The sequence below is a fragment of the Apium graveolens genome, chromosome 6 (assembly GCF_009905375.1).
Source record: "Apium graveolens cultivar Ventura chromosome 6, ASM990537v1, whole genome shotgun sequence".
Classification (NCBI taxonomy): Eukaryota; Viridiplantae; Streptophyta; class Magnoliopsida; order Apiales; family Apiaceae; genus Apium; species Apium graveolens.
This window is the reverse complement of record NC_133652.1, coordinates 178,155,045-178,162,299: the sequence shown is the minus strand read 5'-3', so window position 1 is coordinate 178,162,299 and position 7,255 is coordinate 178,155,045. Positions and strand designations below refer to the sequence as shown.

Here is a 7,255-nt window from a genome sequence, read left to right as displayed (position 1 = left end):
ATCGAGCTCACCCATGAACTGTCAGAAATAGGATGGATGATCCTGCATCCAGCCATTTAAGAATTTCCTTCTTCACAACCTCTTTCATGATAGGATTGATTCTTCTCTGCTGTTCAACTGTTGGCTTACTTCCTTCCTCAAGCTGAATTTTATACATGCAATAAGAAGGGCTGATTCCCTTGATATCTGCTATAGTCCATCTGATTGCAGATTTAAACTCTCTCAGAATTCTCAAGAGCTTGTCTTCTTTACTACCTGAAAGGTCAGATGCAATAATAACAGGCAAAGTAGATGCATCGCCTAAAAAAGCATACCTCAAGTGATTAGGCAGTGGTTTGAGCTCAAGTATGGAAGCTTCCTCAATAGATGGTTTGAGACGCTCCTGAGAATTTTTTAAGCTCTGATAATCCAAGAGACTCGAATGGCAAATCCAATCTCCTTTTCCATGGAGAAGCATTCAAATACTGCAGCTGCTCTGCCCCCTCTTCATCTTCACTATCAGATTCCCCTATTAAGACTCTCTCTAAGGCACCAATCCTTAGTATTTGATCAAGCTCTGAAGTCACTATAGAGTCGACCAACTCTATTTTAAGCACTCCTCTTCATCAGTTGGGAATTTCATTCCACTGAAGACATTGAAAGTCACATCCTGACCCTGACCCCTTATAGTAAGCTCACCCTTCTGTACATCGATCAGAGTTCGTCTGGTAGATAAGAATGGTCTCCCCAAGATAATGAGAATATTCTTATCTTCCTCAAAGTCCAGAATGATAAAATCAGCAGGGAAGATGAGTTTATCCACCTTAACCAAGACATCCTCCACTACTCCTCGCGGATAAGTGATGAAACGGCCAGCCGGTTGCAAGGACATGTTTACCAGTTTTGGATCAGGCAAACTAAGTTTCTTGAAAATGGACAAGGGCATCAAATTGATGCTAGCTCCCAATTCACACAAACACTTGTCGAAAGATAGATTGCCAATGGTACACGGTATCGTGAAGCTTCATGGATCTTTAAGTTTGAAGTAGTTTCTGTTACAGCACAACACTGTACTCTTCCGTTATAGGAACAGTTACTAACTCTTCAAGCTTCAACTTCCGAGATATAATATCCTTCATGAACTTGGCATAGCTCGGCATCTGTTCTAGAGCTTCCACAAAAGGTATGTTAATGTGCAACTTCTTAAAAACCTCCACAAACTTGGAAAACTGCTTGTCGAACTTTTGCTTCTAAAGCCTTTTAGGATATGGAGGAGGCGGATATACTTGTTTTTCCCCTGTATTATCCTTGGGAGTAGTATTTTTCAACAGCATTCTTCTTCGGTTCCGCTTCGTCAACCTTCTGTACAACTGAATCAGCCAAAATTCATTTTCTAAAATTATGGAGGGCGCGGGCGCGCTCCTTATGGGCGCGGGCGCGCTGCCCTTCTAGAGAAAATTTTCAGCTTCTTTGTTTTGATGATTTTCAGGGTTAACGACCTTTCCGGACCTCAAGGTGATTGCCTTAAGCTATTCTTTGACTTACCTCTTTCCTGGATTAGCTTCCGTATCACTCAAAAGAGTTCCTTATGAACGGTTCAATAAGGCGTTAACAATTTGCCTTATTTGATTCTCCAGAGTCTTGATCGAAATTGCTTGGCTTTTGCAATAAGCCTCAACTCCTCCAATTCAGATTTTTCATTTGAAGATGGACCGACACCTCCATGACATTGTTGTTGCATTCCCTGTGGCTGAAATTGCTGCCTTGGTGCATACTGTTGCTGAAAACGAGGAGGATTGAAAGGCTTGTTTCCAAACTGCTGGTAAGGCTATTGCATACCACCCTGATTATTATTCCAGCTAAAGTTAAGATGATTACGGTTGTTAGGATGATAAGTGGCAGGAACTGGTTGCTGCGACCTCTGAAAGTTGCTCACAAACTGAGCTGATTTACTAGATATAGCATATTTCTCAGTCGCATGTGATCATGCACAAAGCTCATAAACACTCATTAACTGTTGAACACCATAGTTGGTCAGAGAATCGACCTTCATAGTCAACGCCTTTAGCTGCGCAGTTATAGCCGTAGCTGTATCCACCTCCAGAATTCCTACTACCTTGCCTTGTGGTAGCCTCTGAGTTGGATTCTGATATTCATTTATAGCCATCATCTCAATTAGCTCATAAGCTTCCTTATAGCTCTTATCCCATAAGGCTCCACCTGATGCTGCATCAAGCATAGGTCTTGACTGTGCTCCCAAACCATTATAAAAGCAATTGATCACCATCCAGTTAGGCATTCCATGATGAGGATACTTCCTAAGCATCTCCTTGTAGCGCTCCCAGGCTTCACATAGAGATTCACCTGATTGCTGCACAAAATGAGTAAGAGCATTCCTGATTGCAGCTATCTTTGCCATAGTGAAGAATTTAGTAAGAAAATTCTGAGCAAGATCCTCCCATGTCGTAACAGAACCTGGTGGTAGAGAGTGCAACCAGCTCTTAGCTTTATCCCTCAGAAAAAATGGGAAAAGTGTCAGTTTTATGGAAACATTATAGAAACTGGACTAAATTCTGCCCCATCTAAATTGTGCCAGGCTTGATCTCAAAGCTATTAGCTGCGATAGCTGGCCTGACAATGCTAGATTGAATGTCATTGATATTTTATTAAGATAAATCCATCAACGCTTTTGTTGCTGCTGCTGGTTCTCCCATTGTAATGATCACTTCTTCTTCGACTTCTTTAACTTCTTCAAGAACTTCTTCTTCCAATTCTTCAACTTCCTTATCTTCTTCAATTGTTTCCTTACGATATTGAGAACGTGTTCACTTACACGCTCTCTAGAGTACATGAAACATAACAAAGTAACCGTAGTAAGTAAACTAATCCGAGTCAGTGAACTTTAACGACCACTGATGTCAAGCACATAAACTAAAAATTAACACCGAGTCCCCGACAATGATGCCAAAAACTTGTTCACAGGAAAACACACGCGAAAATACACGCAAGCATACGCGATCACATGTAGTATAAGATTTAAGTCAAGTTCGTTCCCACAGAGACCGGTTTAGGTTAAGTTCAGATTATGCACTTATGCAACAATGTATGACTATCGTTCACAGCTAAGATAATAAACAAATTTGAGTTGATTAACTACTTAAGACATTATACTAGCATGCAGTAACTAAGAGATTAAAAGTGAATTACTTATATGAGAATATAACATGAGATTCTAACTTCATTAAATACTTCATTCAAAGTTTATGTCTTTATCAATAATATGAGATGGTGATGATAACTAATAAGATAACACAGAATTAGTATACACAATCTTTCCATATACGTATACCCTACTACTAAGCATCCACAATCAAGATAGAAATTGAGTAGACACCAATTATGCTTAGACCCAATATGTCTATAAGATTTGAAAACATAACGGTTTAAGAACAAGTTATCTATTATGATTACATCGGGTGTGTAGGATGGTTAAAATTATTCCACAAATTATGCATGTCAATTCATATATAAACCTATGCTAGCATGGAAAGTTCTAAACCTCTATATTCATTGTCGCTTCAATAGAGATTAACAAACAATCTTAGATGTTAGCTACGCATCAAAGATGAATAAGCACAACCAAACTAGTAAATCATAAAACACCACCTACTAAAGATTTAGAACAATCAACTATTGAAATCCATAAATAATTCCGCTAGAACACCATGTCAATGCTTAGTTCGTGATCGAACACATCGTCACCATGGGTTCCAATGAAAACATGGTACTAAATAAGTTCAGAATACTACACAAGAATATATAAAGTACTAGGGTTTAGAACAAGAACAAAACAAGCATCCAAAAGTATCGCCTAAATCAAAGAATATTAAAAATGAACTAATTCTTCTTCTCCTTAGCCGTTTTGTGTGCTCTAGGTCTTCTTAATATTCTCCCTGGCTTCCTTGTTATTAAAAACATCTTCTTTTGATTATATATAAGCCCTCGCTTGACCTGGACTCTTAAAATCACCCAATCAGACTCAAATCAGGATTCTGCAGCAAGTGCATGGCGCGGGCGCGCTGCTTCAGGAGCGGGAGCACTCTCTCTCTCTCTCTCTGTCAATATGGGCGCGAGCGCGCCTGCTTTCTAGAGATTTTTCTGCATTTTCTTGATTCTTGCTCTGATCTTCGTGCAAACTTCCGCAACTCCATTCCCTGATCTCTTTTTAACATAAAATCATTTGAAGGCTCATTTCCATCCCGACTAGTGCCTAGAAATGATTCAACACAAAACACATCAAAAATACCAAATACTTGTGTCCAAAATACCAACTTAAGCCGATATGAAGCGTTCCAAGTGGATATAAATTCCACTTATCAGTCAGCCGTGTACTCGGACCATATGATCGAAGAAAAAGTAAAAATCATATCAAGGCGGCCGAGTACAACAGGCCCAGATCGGAAATGTTTACTCGACGGATTTAAGGGATCGGCTCCCAAAGTATGTTCTAGGGCTTCAACATTCCGAAGAACATTCAAGAAATATAACACACCCGCACGCCATCTTTAAATCCTGACAAGTCCTCCCAAAAAAAGTATCTAAGGGGCGCAGAGTGTTCTGGGTAAAGCCGATGACTGTTCGAAGGTTTAAAGATATTGAAGCATATTCGAGCCCATAAAAACTTTACTTTATCTTTCTTAAAGCCCCTAAATTGAATTTAAAAGAATAAAAAACAAGAAAAGGAAAGGAAAACAGAAACACAACCAAAACTCACCCCTGGAACTATCCTAAACATCCTCAACAAGGATAAGCGCAGATACAGACATAGAAGGAGCATGCAAAACTCGACATGCATCAAAAATTAATAAACAAGAACATTACAGTAATAATAATCTACTTACTTGTGTTCAAAAAATGCGAGGTCGGGAATGGTGGTGGAGGAAATCTGGAGTTAGAATGACCCATCATTGTAGTTTTGCTATGAGAATGTGAAGTTTAAGGACAAATGAGAAATAAAATGGAGAGGAAGTGAGACATATATATTGTCTCAAAAGAGTACGTGAAATATTGGATTTGAAACCAAGGGTAGTGAATAAAAACATTTGGAATTCAATGGTAGGATGACGGTTGTAATCTCAAGGCAGACATCTGTCATAATTAAGACAGTCGCGTCTTCCCAAGCGACCTTGATACCGTCCGAAGATCTTTACGAATTCTGAGATTTGGGTCTCCTCTGAAATTAATTCGTCTGGGCTGGAGGAATGGGCTTCAATCAGGTTTCCCCAGACTGAAGCCCAGGGACATGTTGGAGGCCCGTCTCATCAGGCCCATCCTGTCTGAATGGGCTAAAAAGGCCTTACAATGATCATGGGCCGATGAGTGTCAAGAGGTGAAGCTGAAGGTGGATCCGAAAATGAGATATTTTGTTCATTCTTTCATAAACATTAGGTAAAAATGATAAGGAATTTTATAGTCTTCCCATGGGCACACTCTAATCACTAATTTTTATACATTTTCGATGAGTTGGCATAATTTTATTGATGGAAATTTTATGCAAATGGGGGTCCATCATAATTAACAAGTTAAGGACCAATTAGAGAATGTCACCTAATATCTTAGTGTGTTCCCATGGGTACATCACAGATAACCGAAATCATAAATAGTTCGTATCCAAATTATGTTAGGCCTTTAAGTGTAAGTAGAGGGGGATGAATACAGTAATAACAATTAATTCGAATTCAAACATTGTAATATGAAGAACAGTTGTTGTATTGATAAACAAAAAATGTTAAGCAATTTCAAAGTACTCTCTCAAAGGATGAACACATATACTTGAGAGCTGTTAGGTTACTCAAACGATATAATGATACGCAACACATATACTGTAAACCTAATATATGCTTATATACTGCACAATTACACAATCAACCTAATTGATATGATAGACATGAATATAGAATTACAGTTCATATCCAACTGTTGATTATTACAATATAGTAAATAACTACACTGACATATCTTCTACAAATATTATCTTGTTTAACATAGTCAATCTTCTCCTGAAATCTAGCCTTTATAAACTCTGACAAGTCATTCTTTGTCAAATGATGATACTAATAACCACTGATATCTTCTGTTACAACTTCTGATGGTAAATGTTGATAATATACTTTGATATCATCAATTATATCTAACAATCTCCCCCAATTTGTGCACTATGATAATATGTACAAGTCACTAATTGATGATATCAAAAACTATATAAATGAAGAAATATAGATATACAAATATAAAGTCGGTGTATCGGACTTTATTTGTATTATATCATGTAGCTTCATTGAAAAATTTCCTCAATAGATTCCCCGCAACTATGTTCAAATACATTTTCATTCACTGTTTGATATCCTTCAGCTCTTGAGTAGATTTATCATTTTGATAGATGGTTGTCCTTAGGTCAGGAATCTTGGATCTACTCATAGAAAAATCATCCAATTCAGTAAACCTAATCTTCTAACCATTAGGATTGAAAGTGAGAATTTTTTCTCCAGGTGAATCAGCTATCCGTGCTCCTCCACTAAGCATATCAATAACAGTATCATCTTCAGGTGTATACTTTTGGAATATACTTTGATTTTTTTGGCATACCTCCCTGCTTCATGTATACCAAATTCTGATCATCTTTGTTAGAAAACAAGGAACCAAAAACTAGGCATGGGGCGGTGAATGACTAGTTTAATACTTTTTCAAACTCTTTTCAAAAATTGAAAGACAATGAATGAAAAAGCTGCAAAAACTTAAAGCAAGTAAAGAACGCATAAAATTAATTCACTTTAATTATATAAAGATATAAATAAATTGTTGCTATAGCTCCAAGAAAAACATAGTTATTTTTCCTAACTTCTTCTCAAGAACAGTTTTTTGAGTTTGGATTATAGAGAGTTAAAAAAATTACAAGAAAGTGTTGCTCTTTGTTTCGCATAGTTAAAGATGGGATGTGCACAATATAAATACATAAATGTACTACTCAGTGTGTACAACCATTTACAGTAAGTAATCCTATCATGCTAGGGGACACGTAGCAGCTTTTTGAGGACCACTTTATTCCGTTATTTGCTCCTGACTTTTGTTGCATGCTTTATTCTCTCTCTCTCCAAGTTTGGCAGTAGGCTTGACACATGTCCATAGACCACCTCTATGTATAATATGTTGTAGTGATCTGTATCTTCATTTCTTGTAATTTATACCTTCATTTGTCTTGTTGTGAAAAGACTGAGTG

General features: G+C 37.5%; 1 non-coding gene across 1 annotated transcript; it reads left to right on the top strand.

Moving 5' to 3' along the window:
- Nucleotides 1-2,276: 2,276 nt before the first annotated feature.
- On the top strand, nt 2,277-2,383 carry LOC141670044 (small nucleolar RNA R71). Its single transcript, XR_012554294.1, has one exon. It is a non-coding gene; the product is annotated as a small nucleolar RNA R71 (small nucleolar RNA).
- The last annotated feature ends 4,872 nt before the right edge of the window (nt 2,384-7,255 follow it).